Here is a 20,121-nt window from a genome sequence, read left to right as displayed (position 1 = left end):
GGCACAGACTGGCAGTTAGGGACATGGGGGAGAGGCTGGCAGAGGGGGATCTGTCTGTGGTGCTCAGATTGGCATTTAGGGACGTAGGGCATCGACTGTCAGAGGGGGGCTCTGTCTGTGCCTTTCTTTCTGGAAATTGATATTTTAAATCTTTCCTTGATCCCTGGGCCCTTAAGGCCGTGCCCCACACACCATCCCTGTGGCCGCCCCTGGCTCCTTTCCCACAGGGAGGCCCGTGAGGCTGCCTCCAGTGCCAGGCTAGACCTGGTGCTAATGATGCAGGTTGGGGGTTCAAGCCCCCGCTAGGCAGTCTGGGCGGGGGGGCCTGTCTCTAGCCGGCAATTCGGGGCAGAGTGGCTGGGAAAGGAAACAGGCTGATCCGCCAGCAGGGAACAGGCCCCAGCGCTGGTGAGAGGAGGCTCCAGCAGGCAGAGACTGCGCTGGGCCAGCCTGCGGGGAGAGGGCTCTGGCCCCCTGCTTCCCTGCCCTCTCTTAGCTCCCCCCTTCCCCTGTGGGCTGAGGGAGATGTGGGCCCAGGGCCCATCCTGCCCCAGGGGAGGGGAAGCCAAGTGCAGGGATGTGGGAGATGAGGCCTCATCTCTGGGCCCGAGGCAACAGGGCGTCCCCCTCCCCTGTGAGCTCGGGTGGAGGCAGGAGGGATTGACATAGGCTGGGCTGCAGGGTTTGTGCTGGGGCGTGAGCCCGAGCTGTGAGCCTCAGCTGGACTGGCTCCTTCCCCCTCTCACTGCTGCCCCTCTGGCGAGAAGCGCACAGGAGGAGCCGGAGGAGCCAGCCTCCCGGGGCAGAGGAGACCGAGGCACCTGCCTGCGAGAGGGGACAGGCTCACGCCAAGGGTCTTTCTGTGGTGCCGGGTGGGGAGGAAGGCCAGGCACAGGCCAGCGGGAGAAGGGGCAGCGCCTGCCAGGGCAGAACGGGGGCCACCAAGAAGGAGACACCACGTTTCTGCCTGGTTCCACCTAGGGTTACCAGGTGAGTTAAAAAAAAATACTGGACACACTTGATCTCAGATGGGGGTGGGGGGACCAGCTGGGAGGGATGCAAGGCTGGCCGGGAGAAGGGCGGGGGGCAGCCGGTGGGAAGCAGGGATGGCAGGGGGGCAGGTAGGGGGCAGTTGGGCTGGCTGGAGGAGTTAGGGGGTCATTGGGGCTGGCCAGGAGAGATCAGGAGATTGGGCAGGGGAACCAGCTGGTGGGAAGCAGGGCTGGAAGGGGGAGGCGGGTAGGGGGCAGCGGGGCTGGCCGGAGGAGTTAGGTGGTCATCGGGGGCAGTGGGGCTGGCCGGGTGAGATCGGGAGATTGGGCAGGGGAACTGGCCGGTGGGAAGCAGGGCTGAAAGGGGGGTGCGGGTATTGGCTGCAGCAGATCTGGACGGGGGAGATCGGGCAGGGGAAAATTGGGACAAGAAGTGGGGGAGAACCGGCCAGCTGGGAGGGTGTCAGCGGGAGTGGGGGCGGGGGGAGTGAATCGGCCGGCAGGGAGCAGGACTGACCCGGGCATGTGAAGATCCCAGGGCGCTGCCTGTCCCACGCACGGTCCCGGCGAAGTGCGAGCAAGTCCGGCTGTGGCTCCACAACACACTTGACCCGCACTCAGGGACATGGACGGGGCTTCCCCTCTGCCCCAAGGCGTCACACACAACCAGAGGCTCCCAGCGCCAATCGTGCCTCCCTCCCAGCCACTGCCCCGCCCCCGCCAGGCTGCACATGTCCGGTATTTTCTGGATTTTGTTACCAGACAGTCGGCCCAAACCGGCCTGTCTGGTTGAATACCGGACACCTGGCAACCCTAGTTCCCCCAGGGGCCTTTGCATGTGAAGCACAGAGGAGAACCCGCTACACTGGTGAGTTCCTCCCCGGGATGCCACCCACTTGGGAGTCTCTTGCAGATGGGCCAAGCTGGACAAAGCTGCAGCCTTTTGATAGCTCAGCGGGCAGAGGGGAGGGCTGGGCCCGGCACACGACCAAGTGATTCCCTAGGGGCATAGGCGTGCGCAGCACATTGCACTTGGCTGTGCACCCAGGGAATTTGATTTTTTATTTTTTTGAAAGGCGAACATTTATTGCATACTCAATCCTAAAGGACAGGCTGCGAGCAAACACGGGCTTTCCATCCATTTCTACAGCATCTATAGTGCGCAATTCGTACTTTCAAACTAAAAGAGCATTTCATGCGTTAAATTAAAACGCAAAGCCGCTTTTTTCCGAGACATTAGGATGTGCCTGGGCACACCCGGTACACCCTTATTCACACCTATGGCTAGGGGGCTGGTTTGTCTGCAGCTCGAAGGGGAGCTTCTCTTTCCTGCCCTGACTGAGGCAGAGCAGAGGTAGAGAGGCAGGGCTGGCACCTAGGCAGACAGGGGCGGAGAGGCAGGGCTGGCACCTAGGCAGACAGGGGCAGAGAGGCAGGGCTGGCACCTAGGCACACAGGAGCGGAGAAGCAGGGCTGGGACCTAGGCAGACAGGGGCGGAGAAGCAGGGCTGGGACCTAGGCAGACGGGGGCGGAGAGGCAGGGCTGGCAGGCCCCTAGGTGGACAGCAGGGCACACAAGGCCCTTCCAGGAGGCCCAGCTGCGCTCTCCATGGAGGAGCCAACCAAGGGCTCAGCCCCAGGGACAGAGGCATCTGCCCAAGCCAGGGACTGGACCAGGGACCTTTCGACCTCCAGCCTCGTGCTCTCCCAACTCCTCTACCTCAGCGGCTGCCCCCTGGCCCCAGGGCCTGCGCGTCTCTCCCAGGGCGGTTTCCTCAGCAGCAGCGCACAAGAGAGAAGCTGTTGGCAGGGCCCCTGCAAGGCAGGAGGAGCTTGGCCTGGCCCCCTCAGCCTGACTCGCTACTTGGCCCCTTTCCTGCCTCCCTGCCTGGGCTGTGCCGGTGGCCGACGGGCTGCGGCTGCGGGGGGGCGGGAAGAGGAGGGGCAGTGAGAACCCGGCGGGAAGAGGGTCCAACTGCCTCTTTGCTGCTTTTTCTCCCCACAGCTGGATTCCAGGGCTGGTCCAAGGGGGCTGCTCCCCAGACTCTCCCAGGCCCCCTCTGACTGGCCCCAGATCCCCCTGCAGCCAGGCTGGGAAAGTGGCCTGAGAGCTCTGGGGCCTGGAAACTGTGGTTAGCCTCTGCCCCACACAGCGCCGGAGCCCAGAACCAGCTCCCCTCCCCCCCGCTAGGAGAGCTGGGGAGACTGCAGGGAAGAGAGGCATTGCCACTGGGGCAAAGCACAAGGGTGACAGCTGGTCTCTGGGTCGGCACCCCCAGGATGGAACCAGAACCCCCACCCCTCACAGCACAGGCGAGCGTCCCACCCTCGGTGTTCAGTGTTCACCCCTTGAGAACAGCATCAGCTACACCCCCACCGGTGGGTTACATGGGCACCAGAGAGACCTGGGGCATAAGGAGCCTAATGGCCAGGTGGGGAGAGGCAATTAGTCAGTAGCTGAGACTGTCGCCCTCCTTCCCCGGCTGCTCCATCCCATCCCCATGTCGGGCAGTGAACCCCCTAGTCGCTTGTTACCCCTTTCTCACTTAGGTTACGTCTGCTCTGCCCCGTTATTCCGACACAACAATGCGAGTGTCCACACAGCAATTCCTCTATTGGGAAATAAAGTCGAAAGCATCATTCCAGCTTCTGTAACCCTCATTCCACACTAACTAATGCCTCTTCCGAAAGATCCATTTCCAAATGCTGGTCATGTGGACGCTCCACTGATGCTATTTCAAAATAGCTGCCCCTCAGGGCCATTCAAAACCATTACTCCCCAGTGCTCCCTGGGGCTCTACATTGAGGTAGCCCATCCCCATTAGGGGAGCCTGTCTCGGATTCATTTTGAGGCTTCCCTGTAGAGGGGATGCTCTTATTTCGGAATGTATCTTCCAGACCAGCTTATTTCGAAATAAGCAGGCAGTGTAGATGCACCCTGAGTGCTTAGGCCCAAGTTTGGGGCCTGGCAGATATTTTGGAGGAATCACTGTCAGTCTGGACTCATCACACTTTATGTAAAGGCTCCATAGAGTCTGAAAAAGAAAAGAGCAGGAGAACATGCCCAGACAGGTGGCACTGACTGATCTAAATTGCAACCTGCCCATTTCCCAGCAGACAAAAGTGAAACTAAACTCTCTGGTTTCTGCAGGAGAAGCCATGGCTGCTGCGACTACAGGAAAGAAGCTCCAGAATGAATTGACCTGTCCCATTTGCCTGGAGTATTTTGACGATCCGGTGTCTCTCGACTGTGATCACAGCTTCTGCCGAGCCTGCATCACCCAGTGCTGGGGGGGGGCTCACTGCAGATGTCTCCTGCCCCCAGTGCAGACGGGCCTTTCCCCAGGGGAACCTCAGGCCAAACAGGCAGCTGAGGAGTTTTGTGGATGCAGCCAGAGAACTCCAGTTGCAGGCAGGGAGGAAACCAGCCCCAGAGAGACTGTGTGAGAAACACCAGGAGCCTCTCAAGCTCTTCTGCAGAGAGGATGAAATCCCCATCTGTGTGGTGTGTGACAGATCCAAGGGGCACCGAGGTCACACCGTGATTCCTGCCGAGGAAGCTGCCGAAGAATTCCAGGTAGGGAAATGCCGACTGTGATCCCTGCCTTCCTGGGACTGAAGAGGAGCAGCTCCCACTCTGGGAATCTAGCCGATAGGATCAGGGGTGGGACTGCAGGCAGCAGGGACGGCCTGATGATAGGGCACCGCAGCAGGGTCATTGACGCCCGAGTGCCCCTCGTGGCATGGGGTAGCCCTGCCTCAGTTTTCCAAAAAAGACTGACGGTGGCATTTTGTGTGGCCAGTAACAGCCCTGCTCTCCCAGCCGGGACTCTCAGGACTTTGAGTCTGGAGTTTGACCTTATCATCCTGAGCAAGATCCAGGGTCTCCTCTGCCTGCTCCAGGGGCCTCCTCCCTGTGGCTTTCCCTGGGCCTCTGTTTTACCTACTCCAGGCCGGGTTGGATCCCACGACCCTTCACCCTGCCCTTCATTGTCCCTTCCTGGGGAGGAGAATTGACTGTGTCTCAGGCAGGGCTCACAACCAATGTTCCTTCTAAATTTTCCATCTGTGTGTGGAATAAATGTTGTTTGGTGTGCCAAGGCATGTGTGGCTGTGCACCACCCATAGAAATACCTGCTGCCAGCTGTGGGCAACTGGGCGTTCTGCTAATCAGCTGGACAGCACTGGAATCTCTCCTGGGTGGCTGCCAAAGCGCCCGGCTTACAGGGACCCTGCTGAGAGCTACTCCCTTGAAAGGGCCAGCCAGCCTGTGCCCAGTCTCGTCCCCACCCGCCTCTCCTGAGCCACAGGGAGAGCTCCACTCCTGCAGATTCCTCGTTGGGATTTATCTCTGCAGATTCAGTGGGGGAACCTTGTGCCCCCCACGTGTCCATGCTGACGTTAATGGCAATGGCAATAATTGGTAGTTAGTAGAATGCACTGGTGTCTATAGCACCAGCCTCTCCGGGCCCAGGGAGTGATTGGGGCACCCATTGGACAAGCCAGCCAGAGAGAGCTCCTAGCCCCAGCCCCAGCCTCATGCACATGACCCGCAGCAGGTGGGTAAAGAACGAGTCAGGTTGGGAACAGGGGAGGGGCACTGAGGAGTGTTTGCAAACACCTGCAATCGCCAGAGCTAGGTCATCACGGGTGGCTGCCTGGCCAGATTTTCACCCTGCACCTGCCTGGCTGTGTCTCTCCTCTCTGCTCCTCTCCCCCTCCCCCTATGCGCCCTGGCCTCTCTGGAGGTCCCTGATGCTCGTGGTGTCCCTCCTCTCCTCCAGCTTCCTCCCCTGCAATCTCCCCCCACCTCTGCACATGCAGCCTCGGAGTATGTGACCCCAGCTCCCTACGGTAACAAGGTCCGACAATTTCAAACCCTCTGAAAACACTCCCAGTGTCTATTACTGTGACTCTGTCTCTGATCCCATAAACCTGCCGGGCCCTGCAGTCGTGAGTACAGTGCGTGGTTGTGCTGGGCCAGCTCCCCTCCCTATAGTCCTGAAAATAACAAGCAGAAACAAAATTAAAAATGTTTGCGGGCAGGACATTACAGAAATGGGTTGAACTGAAAATGATCTATTTTTAAATGATTAGCAAATCTCACATTTGATGTTTTGCTTAGTCAGATGAAATGTTTCTGTGTCTCCAGGAAAGGCTCCAGGCCCAGCTGAAGACTCTGAGAGCCGAGCGAGAAAAGCTGCTGGGACTGAAAGTGAGCAGGGAGGACACCAGCCAGGAGTATCTGGTAGGTGCCCGGCGTTATTACCCTGCCGTTGGAGCAAGCCGGAGGGAGCTGATCCGGAATCAGACGCTAAGGAGCGGCCAGGACAATCTAGGGACTGGATTACAGTTTCTCTTGATCAGCTGGGGAATGAACCCAGAAATCACAATTCTTGTGCAAGAGGGCCAGTGTAGACAGCCACGTTAATTTCTTGAGCAAGAAAGCCCAATGGCTAAAATGGCCATTGGAGTTTTCTTGCGCAAGAGAGCATCTACACTGGCACAGATGCTTTTGCACAAAAGCACATGCCAGTATAGATACTCTCTTGCGCAAATACTTTTAACGGAAAAACTTTTCTGTTAAAAGTATTTGCACAAAATCATGCCAGTCTAGACGCAGCCGAAATGTTTCTTTGGTGACAAATCTTCATTTTCCCAGGAAAAAAATGTAACGAGGAAAATGTCACCAATGGCTAGTGTGGAGTCCTGCTCCCTGCTGCTTTGGATCAGCATCGCTGGGACCATCAGCTACTCACGATCCAAAGCACGTCAGACACAGAAACGTGCTTCATGAGATTCTGGGGCCAAACAGGAAGACGTGAGAAAATTCTCTCTCTAGTAACCACAGGAGACTGTTCACTGTCCGGTGACTTAGAATTTGCAAAGAGATTCTCCCCCTGCACACGCCGTGCTCCTTGAAGCGCCCCAGGCTCTATCCATGTCCCCCTAGTGGTGGTGGTGATGTTCTTCCTTTGGTTCTTCTTCCAGAAACAGACACAAGCCGAGCGGCAGAAGATTGTGGCCGAATTTCAGCAGCTGCGGCAGTTCCTGGAGGAACAAGAGCGACTCCTGCTGGCCCAGCTGAAGAAGCTGGACAAGATGATCGTGAAGGCACAGACTGAGACTGTCACCAAACTCTCGGTGCAGATTTCCCATCTCAGAGAGCGGATCCGGGAGCTGGAGGGGAAGTGTCAGAAGCCAGCGAGTGAATTCCTGCAGGTGAGACTGAGGGGGAAATTCCCCGGATCCCACCCCAGAGACAGGACAGCCCCTAACAGGTGGGCACAGGAGTCAGAGGTCACAGGGCAGCTCCGTGTGCGCCCTCCTGGCATGGGAATTGTTGTTTTATGCAGACCCACAGGCACAGAGAGACTAGAGAAGGGGAAGCCCCATTTGCTCAGGGATCCATGGCCCTGGGGCCAGGCAAAGCCTAGTTCTCCTTGCTCCCCTCGCTCGCCAAATCCCTCCCTTGGAATTCACAGTGTGTGTCAGGTGGAACTGAAACGCTCTCTCTCTCTCTCTCTCTCCCCCCCCCCCCCGCCTCCCCCAGGACATCAGAAGCACCTTGAGCAGGTCAGTGGCTCTCACCCCCTCACAGCGCAGGAGAAACACTGGGCAGTGAAGTTGTCGCTGCCTCTCCCCAGGGCTCCACAGCAGAACGTGCGGGAAGGTCACATTTGGGATTCAAATCTCTGACCCATTTAACCCTGAGGCCCTCGCCCCTTTAGAGACGACTCTGCAACTCCCCAGGGAAAGGCGCAGACTGGCCTGTGGTATATTCTACCCATGTCACCTCCCTGGGGACTGGCTGCCCCAGGACTGAGGGGTGGGACGTGGGCCTGTCCCTGCTGGGCGCTGGGCACCATTCAGCCCAGGGCAGCAGGGACCCAGGGTCCGTCCCGCCCAAGGGCTGTTTGGAGACCTGTGTGGGATGAGCCGGGGAGGGGGAGCTGGTGTCTCAGTCTAGTCCAGGGGTCTCTGACCTTTTTAAGCACAAGGTCACTTTTTGAATTGAAGTGCAATCCAAGATCGACCTCAAACCCACCCTGGCCCCACCTCCTCTGTGTTACTGTTTGGAGAGCTGTGTGGGATGTGCTGGGGAGGGGGAGCTGGTGTCTCAGTCTCGTCCCCAGCTGGCAGATTCTACATCCCTTCCCCCGGGAACCTCCGGTCCCTCAGCGCCTGGAGGCCCAGGAGTGAATTAGCCGTGACTCAGTTCCCCTTTGTCCCCAGAGCTGGTCTCCTCAGGCCGGACATGAGGAACATTCCTGAGTCCCTGTGGGGAAGGTCGTCCGGCCGAGGGCTGCGCTGCCCCTACTCTCAGGCTGGGAGAACTAGGGAAATTCTAACTCCCGGCCCATCAGGGCAGCGACTCGCTGGCCAGAGGGTAAGAACTGAGTCACTCAGTGCAGGGTCACCATGGGACATTGTTTCTCTCCAGGTGTGAGGAGGGGCGGGCCCAGCAGCCAGAGGAGATGGCTCCTGAATTGGAAGAGCGAGTCCGTGAATTCTCCCAGCAAACTACTGCGCTGTCGAAAACACTGGGGGAGTTCAGAGGTACCTTGGGGGGACCGAACAGGGTGCATGGCACAGACTGGGGGTGCAGGACACTCAGGTTCGTTAATTTAACCCTTCTGTGTTCAGAAGCTTTGCAATGACACTGCCTGTGAGAGTGAGAAACGCCAGAGAGAGAAACAAATTCTGCCCCGTTCCCTTCTCCTGGGGCATAGGTGTGTCATGATGCATTTCTCCTGTGATGCTCTGACTGCCCTGTACGATGTCTGACATGTTACGCACAGGCAGACTGAACACCAATTAGCTCTGCTCCAGTCACCTTTGTCTCATTTTGTGAGAAGTAGGGTTATTTCGAAAGAAGGGTTTGCTCTCGAAATAACTGCGTCAAGACAGCGCCTGTTATTTCGAAATAGCGGCCGGACATGTTTATGTAAATGAAGCACAGGATATTTAAATCCTGGCATCATTTGCAATTTGGAATGTCTGCATCTGCATCCCTCTCTCGAAAGAGGGAGACCTGCCCTTTGAGACCAAGGTTACTGAAGGAAACATTTCCCTTATGGCCAGCACACGGCTCGCCAATCAGTCAGTGTAAATGCTCAGTCTCAGTTTTTCCAGACTCATGAATAAAAAAGGCCCCTGGTGCCAGTTCTCAGCCCTTCCCGTACTGGCTAGTGCCAAGCAGACACAGCGGAGACGGGACAGGGCCTGGGCGTAAGGGCGGCTCAAATCAATTCCCGTCTCACCGAAGGTCACAACACTAAGGCTCAGATTTACTCAAATCCCTTCGCTTGGGCTCCTGCATCTCTCCCAGCCCGAGGGCTGCAGGGCGGGGGCCCCAGGGCAGTGCAGCCCCCAGCCACAGGTGGGGTCCATGGGAGCTGCAGGGGCCCAGCCCCCCGAGAACCAGGGATGCAAACCTTGTGTCTAACCCATTATCCGACAGAGCAGGTCTGGCTGGCGACGGTCCCTTCCCCCTGGAGCAGCCCCCGACCTGCAGGGCTCTCACCACCAGCCCTGGGCGGGGGCTGCTGCCGACTTCCTGCTCCCACTGGAGAGCCCCGTCCCCCGCGGGCCCAGGAGCAGCCCCCTGCCCGTGGCCGGCGCGGAGCCTCTCCAGCCCCACCGGGTCCTGGTGAACCAGCCCAGGGAGCACGGCCCAGCCAGGGTGCTGCCTCCTGGTTAGCCCCTTAACCGGGCACATCCTGCTGAGAGCCAGGCCCTGGGCCAAAGGGCAGCACCCGACATCTGAACCCTCAGTCCCAGGGTGTTTGTTCGAGCTGGGCCCAGCCCCACCCTGAGCTCTGGTCCTGCCTGGCCGCCCGTCTGGGCCAAGGGGCTGCAGGGAAGGAGAAAGCCCCTCCCCCACGGCAAGGGGTCCCTCCAGCACAGGGGCCTCTGGTGCCTCCTCCCAGCAGCTGCAGGCCCAAGGCCTGTCCCTGAGGGGTGGGGGAAGGAGGGACAGAGGCGTGTCCCTGAGAGGGGTGGGGAGGGGCGGGGTTGGAGGGGTGGGGGAAGGAGGGACAGAGGCGTGTCCCTGAGAGGGGTGGGGAGGGGCGGGGTTGGAGGGGTGGGGGAAGGAGGGACAGAGGCGTGTCCCTGAGAGGGGTGGGGCTGAGGAGGGTGGCGGAAGGGATTTCACTCTGCAAACCTGAAATCTCACCTCTTCTATCCTTCCCCCTCCAGGCACTCTGCCGGCTGCACTGGAGGCATCCCTAGGAGTGCACAGACCAGGTGAGCTGCCTCGAGCCCCCTCAGAGCCAGGCCTGGGCGCAGTGCGGTGCCCTAACACAGGCAGGCACCGGGCAAGCCGCAGCCAAACTACCCCCCTCCCCAAACCCTGGCTTTCCTCCAGGCCAGGGGCACCTCCTGCACCCAATTCCTCATCCCAAGCACCCCCCAAAGCCCACAGCTACAGCCCACCCTCCGGTCCAGAGTCCCTCCCCAAAACTGGAGCCCCCTTTGCATCCCAAACCCTCATCCCCAGGGCTCCCCAGAGCCCCCAGCGCCTCCAGCACCCGGCTCCCTGCCTGAGTGTGCAGCCCCAAGGGCATCCTGCCCGGCCCCGAGAGGGACAGAAGGGGAGTCGGTGACGTCTCTGCTGCCGCCAGCCGGAGGCTGAGCAGCCTGGTGTGGGGCAGGTCGGAGCTCAGCCCAGAGCCCCAGTGCGGCGGAAAAGGAGTCGATCCCAGACGGGCCGTTCGCGGGAGACGTGTCCCAGGGGGAATCACAAACCCTGCCCAGAAGCAGCTGGGACCCAGGGACATTTCAATGGGGAGGGGCCTAGCCGAGCGCAGGGCCTGGATTCAGCCAGCCCTGACCAGGCAGTTTCCATCCCGTCCCTCTGGGGTCCCCGGCCCAGAGTTGCTTGTCCCCGGCCCAGGGAGAGGGGGGCAGATTCCCAGTGTCAGGGCCCCTCTGATCCCTTCTCTCTGCCACGGCCCCTCCCTGCCAGAGGAGTGAGCTGCCCCTTGGGCTGGGCCGAGACCTCAGGGCTGCTCCCCACTCAGAGCCGGGCGCCCCAGGAGGCAGGAGAGTCCCTGAGTCACTGCCCAGCTGAGGCAGATTCTGTCCCTGACGCCATCGACCCCCCCAGGGCCGAGCTCTGCCCCTCATGCTCTGATTCTCCCCCAGCCAATGTGACTCTGGATCCAGACACCGCATATCCCTGGTTCGTCCTGTTGGGGGATGGGAAACGTGTGAGATGGACAGGGACACGGCAGCCACGGCCCGACACCCTGGAGAGATTTGACTATGTGCCCTGTGTGCTGGGCAGTGAGGGCTTCACCTCGGGGAGACATTACTGGGAGGTGGAGGGTGGGGATGGGCGATGGGCTGTGGGGGTGGCCAGAGAGTCTGTGAGCAGGAAGGGAGAGATCAGCCTGAGCACCGAGAATGGGATCTGGGCTGTGGGGCAGTGGTGGTGGGGGCAACCCTTCCAGGCTCTCACTGACCCTCACACCCCTCTGCCCCTGAGCCCCCCCAGCAGGATCCAGGTTTATCTGGACTGTGACCGGGGGCAGGTGACATTTATCGATGCTGATACTGAGGCCCCGATCTTCACTTTCCCGCCGGGCTCCCTCCCTGGGGAGAGAATCCGACCCTGGATCTGGGTGGGGGACACAGACACTGAGCTCCGACTGTCTCCCTGACAACAGCCTCTCTGGCCTCACACCCGCCAGTCTGTGTGACCCTGGAGGACTCCCCTGTACCCCGCCCCTGGCTCCTCCTCTCTATGGCTTCTGAAACCTCCTCTCCCTCCCTCCCTGCAGCTCCCCTTAAGGGAGGTGGAAGGACCCTACTGCAGCCCCAGACAGCAGACAGGCCTGAAGGGCAGAGCTGGGGGCTGGGCACGGGGAGAGCTAACAGCCGGGCTGGGGACAGGCAGAGTTCAGATCAGCTCACACAAATTGACCAACCCAACGGCTCTGCCCCTCACTATCCCCCCGGATTAGGGGCTCTGGGGTCCAGCTGGACTCAGGAAAGCAGCCGGCCCTGGCTCCTGAAGCTGCTGCCTGCTGGGAACGTTGCTCTCCCCGGCAGAGCTGGAGACAAGGAGCGAGCTCCAGGCAGGGGCTGGGCTATTGCAACGCTGAACGGCGCTGCCTGGAATTGTAGCTGCCCAGAAAATCCCTGGCACGACGCTGTGAGCCCCCAGCCTGAGTGACGGGGGATGGGAGTGTCTGGGACAAGCCAGCAGGCCCGGCAGGGAGCTGCCTGAGCTAGTCTATGGGGGGCGCTCACCAGGGAACATCAGAGCAGCCAGACTGGGTCAGACCAAAGGCCCATCCAGCCCCGTGTCCTGTCGGCCCACAGTGGCCAGTGCCAGGTGCCCCAGAGGGAGGGAACAAAACAGGGAACGTCCAGTGACCCCTCCCCGTCACCCATTCCCAGTCCCCCACACACAGAGGCAGGGACCCCTCCCTGCCCAGCCCCTGTGTAACTTTTGTGTCGGGAACTGAGAGTGAATCATTCGCTTTAATAAAATGTTTCCATCTGCTCCTGTCTGGTTGCTCTCTGGTGTGTTCCCACCTCTAGGAAATGGATTGTTGCCGCAAAGGGGGATTTCTTGCGCAAGAAATCGCTATGGCTAAACTGGCCATCAGCGCTTTCTTGCGCAAGAGGGCGTCCACATCTCTTGTGCAAAAGCACATGCCAGTGTAGACGCGCTCTTGTGGAAGACTTTTTGGGCAAGAACTCTTCCGCAAAACAGTTCTTGCGCAAGAAGCTGCCAGTGTAGACGTAGCCTGAGGGATACAGGAGTCAGAGTAAGAAGTCCTACAGCTTGGCAATATTTTGAAACCATTTTGAAATAACTACATGCTGTGTAGAGGTGGACTAACTTATTTCAAAATAAAGTTGCAGTGTAGACACAGGGGCTGTGTCTACACTGGGCCACTTATTCCGGAAAATCAGCCGCTTTTCCGGAATAAGCTGCGAGCTGTCTACACTGGCCCTTGAATTTCCAGAAAAGCAACGACTCTCTACTGTACAAAATCAGCCGCTATTCCGGAAAAACTATTCTGCTCCCGCTCGGGCATAAGTCCTTATTGCGGAAAAATGTTCCGGAAAAGGGCCAGTGTAGACAGCCCAGTAGTCTTTTGCGGAAAAAAGCCCCGATCGCGAAAATGGCTATCGGGGCTCTTTTCCGGAAAAGTGCGTCTACATTGGCCACGGACGCTTTTCCAGGCAGTGCGGAGCCGGCACGGCTCTCCCATTGGCCTGGGGGAAGGGCGCGGGTGAGTCACTCCGCTAGGGGCTGTGGGCGGGAGGGAGAGGCAGAGGACAGGTGGGGTGGAGTAAAGCAGTCCCTTGCCTCCTCCTTCTGACTGTTCCATCCCAGCACAGGGCCATGGGAACGGGGACCCCGGTTAGCCAAAGGATTCGGAGCAGCGGGGTGTCCTCCAGCCCTGAGCTGAGTCCAGCCTCTCAGGTCCAGCTCAACCACTCCCATGGCTCGCCCAGGTACCAAACCCAGGTCAATGGAACCCTCCCCCCCCCAAGTTCTCACATTCCTCTGTCCACAGGCCCCGAAACCTGCCTCTCTGCAGCTGCTCCCCTGGCAAAGGCTGCAGGTCTGGTTTCTGCCTCTGGGCCGTGGCTGCGGAGGGAGGGGCCGTAGCCAGGGCCAGCTCTAGGTTTTTTGCCACCCCAAGCAAAAAATTTTTGGCCACCCCCCTCCCCTGCCCTTGGCCCGCTGCTGCAGGAGAGGCCCTGAGGAGGAAACCCCCCTTGCACCTGGCGGCTCTTTGACTCCCACCCCCCTCTGGCCAAACCCAGCCTAGTCCTGTCCCCCCTCCACACACCCCGACCCCCCCCACTGAACCCAGTTTCCACCTTCTCTCCCCTCCCAGCCAAACCCGATCCCCCACTTCCCCCTACTGACTCTGTCTCTTTCTCCGCCGAAGCCCCGTGTCCCCTTCCCTACTTTGAATAAGATCCTCCGGAAAAGGGCGCTTTTTCCGGAGGATCGGGGCCAGTGTAGACGCTCTTTTCCGGCTTTTCTAAAAGCCGGAAAAAAGCGGCGGACATTTTTATTTAAATGCCGCGGGGGATATTTAAATCCCCGCGCATTTCCTTACTACGATGGCTGAAATTAACATGCCCCTTCCGGAAAAGGGGCCAGTGTAGACGTAGCCTTAGTGTTTTTGTCCTTACACCGGCAGTGGGTAAAAACATCAAGGGGAATTGCCTCTTCTTGTTCCTTCCCTCTCCCATTTTTTTCCTTCTCCCCCCGCCCCTATTTATTTTGGTCTTGGACATCCAACTCCAGTCACCTGAAGCAGCGGGCTGTGCCCACCAAAGCTCACAATCCCATCTACATGTGTTGTGAGTCTATAAAATGCTACCAGATCATTTGTTGTTTTTTAAGTGTATCCTGTACAGCACTGGTCTCCAACCTTTTTACACCCAAGATCACTTTTTAAATCTCAGAACAGGCGCACCGCACCTTCCTTGAAGCCCCTCCCCTTCCTTGAAGCCCCTCCCCTTCCTTGAAGCCCCGACCTCTCTATTCTCCTCCTGCCCATCACTTGCTATCCCCAGCCCTTACTTACACACTGATAAACAGTTTATTTTTAAATTATGCAATACATACAATTATAGTTATGAAATAAATAGTCTGTTTTTTATTCATGCTATTTAAATCTAAAATGAAGCATTTATAATTATACATTTTGTGGGGACAGAGTATTGCGGCTGGGGGCAGGGGAGAGGGAACAGGGTGCTGGGAGGGCAGAGGACAGGATTCTGCAGCAGGGGACAGAGTGCCAGTGGGGACAGAGTTTGGGGAGTGGGGATGGGAATGGGGACAGAGTTCTGTAGCTGGGGACAGGGCAGTGGGGACAGAGTTCGGAGAGTGGGGACCCCAGCATTCTGTAGTTGAGGACAGGGGAGTGGGGACAGGGGCATGGGATGCCAGTGGAGGCAGAGAGTCCCCTGCATCTCCCTCCTCCCAGTATTCCCCCCCCGCCGGGAAACCAGCGCTTGCCTACCCCGGGGCCGACCCCCGCAGGGAAGCCCTGCACGCCCACCTGCCCCGGGGCCAACCCCCCGTGCAGGAAAGTCTTGCGCGCACCTGCCCCGGGCCAACCTCCCCCCCCGGTGCAGGAAAGCCCCACGTGTGCGCACCTGCCCCGGAACCAACCCCGCCGTGCAGGAAAGCCTTGCACGTGCCTGCCCGGGGGCTGACCCCCCCACCCACGCAGGGAAGCCCGGCGCGCGCACCTGCTCCGGGGCCAACCTCCGTGCAGGAAAGTCTCGTGCGTGCGCCTACCCAGGGGGCCGACCCCCCCCCCCCCCGCACAGGGAAGCCCCGCACGCACTTGTCCCAGCGCCACCCCGCCCCGCGGTGGGAAGCCCCGGGGCCAACCGCCCCCTCCCCGCCAGAAGCCGACACTACCTCCGTCTTCTCTGGAGGTAAGTAGTAGGGCTTCTGGGGGGGTGGGAGGGAAATGGGGGCGGGGCTGACAGGACGCCTTGCGAGCGACTGGTCGAGGCCTCGAGATCGACCAGTAGCTCGCGAGCGACCAGTTGGTGACCACGGCTGTACAGACTAACTGAGCTGTCCCCTGAAGCTGCTCTAGATAGTTAAGACCAAAACAGACTGCAGAGCACTTCAAAAATATCTCACCAAACTAAGTGACTGGGCCACAAAATGTCAAATGAAATGGAATGTGGATAAATGTAAAGTAATGCACATTGGAAAAAACAATCCCAACTGTACAATAGGATGGAGACTATTTAGCTACAACTACTCAAGAGAGATCTTGGAGTCATCGTGGATAGTTCTCTGAAAACAAACGCTCTGTGTGCAGCGGCAGTGAAAAAAGCAAATAATGTTAGGAGGAGTTCTTGAACAAATAGACTCACAGACAGGCAGACAGTCAGACACGCAAACTCTAAAATATACAGTGGATTTCTATTTTGTGAAGTAAGTTACAAACTTCTGGAAATCCAGCAGTAGGGGAAGCATCTTTCTCTGTCGTCCCTGCTACTTAACTCTCCATTTGTGGCATGGAATCATTTTGCCTCTGACATGTAGGAAGATGTATAACGCAGCAGTTCCTAATGACGTCAGTGTGGAACCAACATATACTGGGGAGATGTATAGTGGGGATGCCCTCTGCGGGGAAGCCTCAAAAATAGTCTGAGGCAGGCTCCATTACTGAGGCCATGCTACCTGGACATAGAGCCCCGGGAAGCCCTGGGGAGTAATTAGTTTGAATGACTCTGGGGGGTTTTAACACAAGCCCTTACTGGCAGGGCGTTCTCACGTCCTTGGCAGGCCTCCACCTTCTGTACCTGAGGTGCCAATGCAGGAACAGCCTGGGTAGTGCGTAGCCGGCACGGCTCTCCCATTGGCCGGTGGGAAGGGCGCGGGTGAGTCACTCCGCTAGGGGCTGTGGGCGGGAGGGAGAGGCAGAGGACAGGTAGGGGTGGAGTAAAGCAGTCCCTTGCCTCCTCCTTCTGACTGCTCCATCCCAGCACAGGGCCATAGGAACAGGAACCCGGTGAGCCAAAGGATTCGGGGGGGGGGGGTGTCCTCCAGCCCGGAGTTGAGTCCAGTCTCTCAGGTACAGCTCAGTCACTCCCATGGCTCGCCCAGGTACCAAACCCACGTAAATGACCCCCCCACCCCCACCGCCACCCCAAGTGTTCACATTCCTCTGTCCGCAGGCCCCCGAACCCCCGAAACCTTCCTCTCTGCAGCTGCTCCCCTGGCCAAGGCTGGTTTCTGCCTCTGGGCCAGGCTGCGGAGGGAGGGGCTGCAGCTGTTTCTGCAGAGCAGGAGAGGAGGGAGACCCTGGAGAGCGGGTGGGAAACAGCCCAGCCCCCCAGTAAAGCCCCTCTCTGCAGCCCTGCTCACGGGGACAGAGCAGTGTCACAGGGGCACTGGAGGTGAGATGGCCCCAAACCCCCCCGCAGCATGGACTGGAGTGAGGGGGCTTTGCCTGCCCCGGGGGAAGGGGCCTCGTGCTGCAGGGCGGAGCCGCCGGGCTGGGTACATCCCAGGCTGCTCGCAGACGGAACATGGGGAAGCCCGGAGGCACTGGAACCAGGGGAGGGTTGGACAGGCTGGGCCTGGTCACTTTGGCTCCCACCTCCTCCCCTTCCAGACCCGAGCGGCCGTGCGAGGTGTCTGCACACGGGCTGGTTTGCAAGTGCCGTGTCTGTAGGTTTGTGCCCCCTTTGCACTGGGAGCTGTGGGGCTGCGGGTGTCTCTGAATGTCACCCTGGCACTGTGCAGCAGGGTCACACCCCACACAGAGCGGCATCAGCCCGGCCTCCCCGCTCGGGGCTCCAGCCAGGGACATGAGCTGTGCCCCAGCCCCAGGGACAGACCAGGGACGGCAGCGCTGGGCCAGCAAACCAGGCAGGGCCTGTGCGGTGAAGCTTGTTTGGGACACAGGAAGTACCAGCCTCTGCCACAGAATGGAAAAGGCCCCGGCAGCCCCTCGGCTTGGTCCTCGCTCCTGCACCTCCCTCGGGAGCAACCCGGCTACAAACCTGCCTCTGAGGGGAGCAATGGAGGAGGGGGGGGATTTGGGCTCCTGTGGGGGAGGGGACCGGAACAGGGGCAATGGGCCACCCAGGCCCAGCACTGGCAGGGGAGCCTTTCCCGTGTTTAGGGACCAGCAGCCTCCAGAGCCCTGCCCCAGCCGGCCACTGTCTGACGGGTGCACGGCCCCGGGCACGACGGCCGGTGTCCCCTTTGGGCCCCGCTCCCAGGCAGAGTCGGCAGCCACAAGGGGTGGGTCAGTGTCTGGGGCTCCCCTGCTCATGGGCCCCAGGACAGGCCTCCCTCCCCAGCCACAGCAGGGCCGGTCCTGGACTGGGTTGGGCCAGAGCAGGGGAGACACAACAGGTGTGAGAAGACCGACCATGGCTGGGTTCACACCAGGTAGGAGAGTCTGCCCGGGCAGGTCTGGGCCTGGGGATTCGGGCTAGGAAGGGGTGACCGGCCCATGGAAGATCCCAGCTACAGCAGGATTGGGACCAAGGGTGAGGGAAGGGACATGTCCAGGCACCCACAGGTCCCGGTGTATTGGCTGCAGCTGGGTTCGGGCTGGGAGCCCCCAAGCCGTTCCTCCCTTCTCTCGCTCTGCCCAGCCAGGGGAGGGAAGAGACGTTCCCCTTGGAGCCAGAGTCCAGCCAGCCCCCGAGGGTCACTAGCTGAGCGCCCGCTACAGCCCTCGCTCTGCCGGCCGGGCTATGGAAGGGTCTGTGGGGGCCGCCACTGAGCAGGCAGCTCAGGTTTAATCCTCAAGCACCAGCACAAACCCTGCAGCCAGGCCCTGTCACTTGCCTCCGCACAAGCTCAAAGGGGAGGGGGAAGCCCTGTTAACTCAGGGTGGGGGGAGGAGACAGGAGGCCCCATCTCTCCCATCCTGGCTCTTTGTTTCTGTCACGGGCTGGGGGGGGGGGGTCACCGGCCTGCACCCCCATCCACAGCCAGACGTGACTCTCAATTGGAAGTCGAACTGAAGGTTTATTTGAAACAAAATACAGGACTATGTAGCACTTTAAAGACTAACAAGATGGTCTATTAGGTGAGGAGCTTTCGTGGGCCAGACCCACTTCCTCAGATCAAATAGTGGAAGAAAATTGTCACAACCATATATACCAAAGGATACAATTAAAAAATGAACACATATGAAAAGGACATGTAGCGCCCCCTCTCCACCTGGTTACCTTCTTTTAAAGCCAGTCTCCTTTCAGGTTTGGAGGGATAGGTCTGGGTTCTTCTGGATCCCGCCACCCACTCAATTTTATTCTTTCTGATTGATGTACTTGGCGGTGCCTCCACCCCCCTCACTCCTTCCTAGCAGGGTCACCAGGGCAGCTTGGGAGGAAAATTCTAGCCCAGGATAATCCCCACATATTTGCCAGATAGTTGGAGACTCCCAGAAAATAACACAAACACATACACTATAATAAACACAGTTATATTAAACAGGAGACAATTATAACAGAACAGGGTAAAACACTATTTTTAGGGTCACCGGTGCCCAGCAACTGTAAGGTCAGTGTCCCTTTGGTACATGTACTTTGTTGGGGCCTTGATGACTGTTGACCACACAATCCTTCTCTGCAGTGGTTTAGCAGTGGAGCCGACTAGGTCCAGTACAGCCCAAAGGACTCACAAGAGGGAGAAGGTGGTAAATCCCTCCACAGTTTAATATGCTGCAGGTAATAAAATCCCCAAACAAATTCCCTGCCTGACTAACTAACAATTGGTGCACTCACACACTCCATGGATGAGCCTCAGGTTGAGAGATGACTCAGTCTCTGCAAAGGGCTGCTCTCTTCTCACAGGGGTCCTCTTCAAGCAGGAACCAGGCTGCTTCGGTCCCAGAATTTCCCCTCACCGTGAAGGGGTGCAGGGCTCAAGATGCAGACCCCACAACTGCACCAAAATTCAAAACTACAGCCTCCCAGCCCAGCCTCCAGACACACACAGCAGGCAGCAGCCCTGAACTTGCTGCTAGAGCGGAGCTGACCATGCAGGGACTCTCTCACCCAGGAAGCTGGAGCCAACTCAGCCTGACCGGGGAAGCCTCCCAGCAAACTCCACAACTGGGAATCACCAGTGGAGACATAAACCCAGCTGAGGGATCCTGCCTTCAGGTCCCTAGAGGCTAGTTCTCAGGGGGAACCCTGCATGCAGGCCTGGGGTTCACTAGCTCCCACACAGCCAGCTTCCCCTTCCCTGGCTGGCTCCAGACTCCCCTCAACAATGGTCTCTCCTTCCCCCTGGGAGGGGCATCTCACTCCCCATGGGTTGCTGGGCAGACTCTGGCCCTGGTAGGGAGGGGGAGCCAAGGCAAACTCAGAGCCTCTCCCTGAGCTGCCAGCAGACAAGGCCCCGGGAATCCAAGTAATCTCCTTGGGGGTTACACTAATCAAATTTCAGAACAGAAAGGGGATGGGGGGAGGTAAATGTCTGTGAGCTAATGATATTAGAGGTGATAATTGGGGAAGCTATCTTTGTAATGGGTACAGTAATTAGAGTCTTTATTTAAACTTAAGTGTAAAGTGTTGAATTTGAGCATGAATGACAGTTCAGAGGATTCTCTTTCAAGTGCAGTCTTAAAAGGCCTTTGAAGCA

The 20,121-nt window shown here is 58.7% G+C and overlaps 1 pseudogene; it reads left to right on the top strand.

Moving 5' to 3' along the window:
* The first annotated feature begins 4,145 nt into the window (after nt 1-4,145).
* LOC149522166 (zinc finger protein RFP-like) lies at nt 4,146-14,467 on the top strand (annotated as a pseudogene).
* The last annotated feature ends 5,654 nt before the right edge of the window (nt 14,468-20,121 follow it).

This window comes from Pelodiscus sinensis, chromosome 19, assembly GCF_052426305.1.
Source record: "Pelodiscus sinensis isolate ZL-2025 chromosome 19, ASM5242630v1, whole genome shotgun sequence".
Classification (NCBI taxonomy): domain Eukaryota; kingdom Metazoa; phylum Chordata; order Testudines; family Trionychidae; genus Pelodiscus; species Pelodiscus sinensis.
Note: the sequence above shows the minus strand (reverse complement) of the source record. Positions and strands in the feature narration are given on the sequence as shown.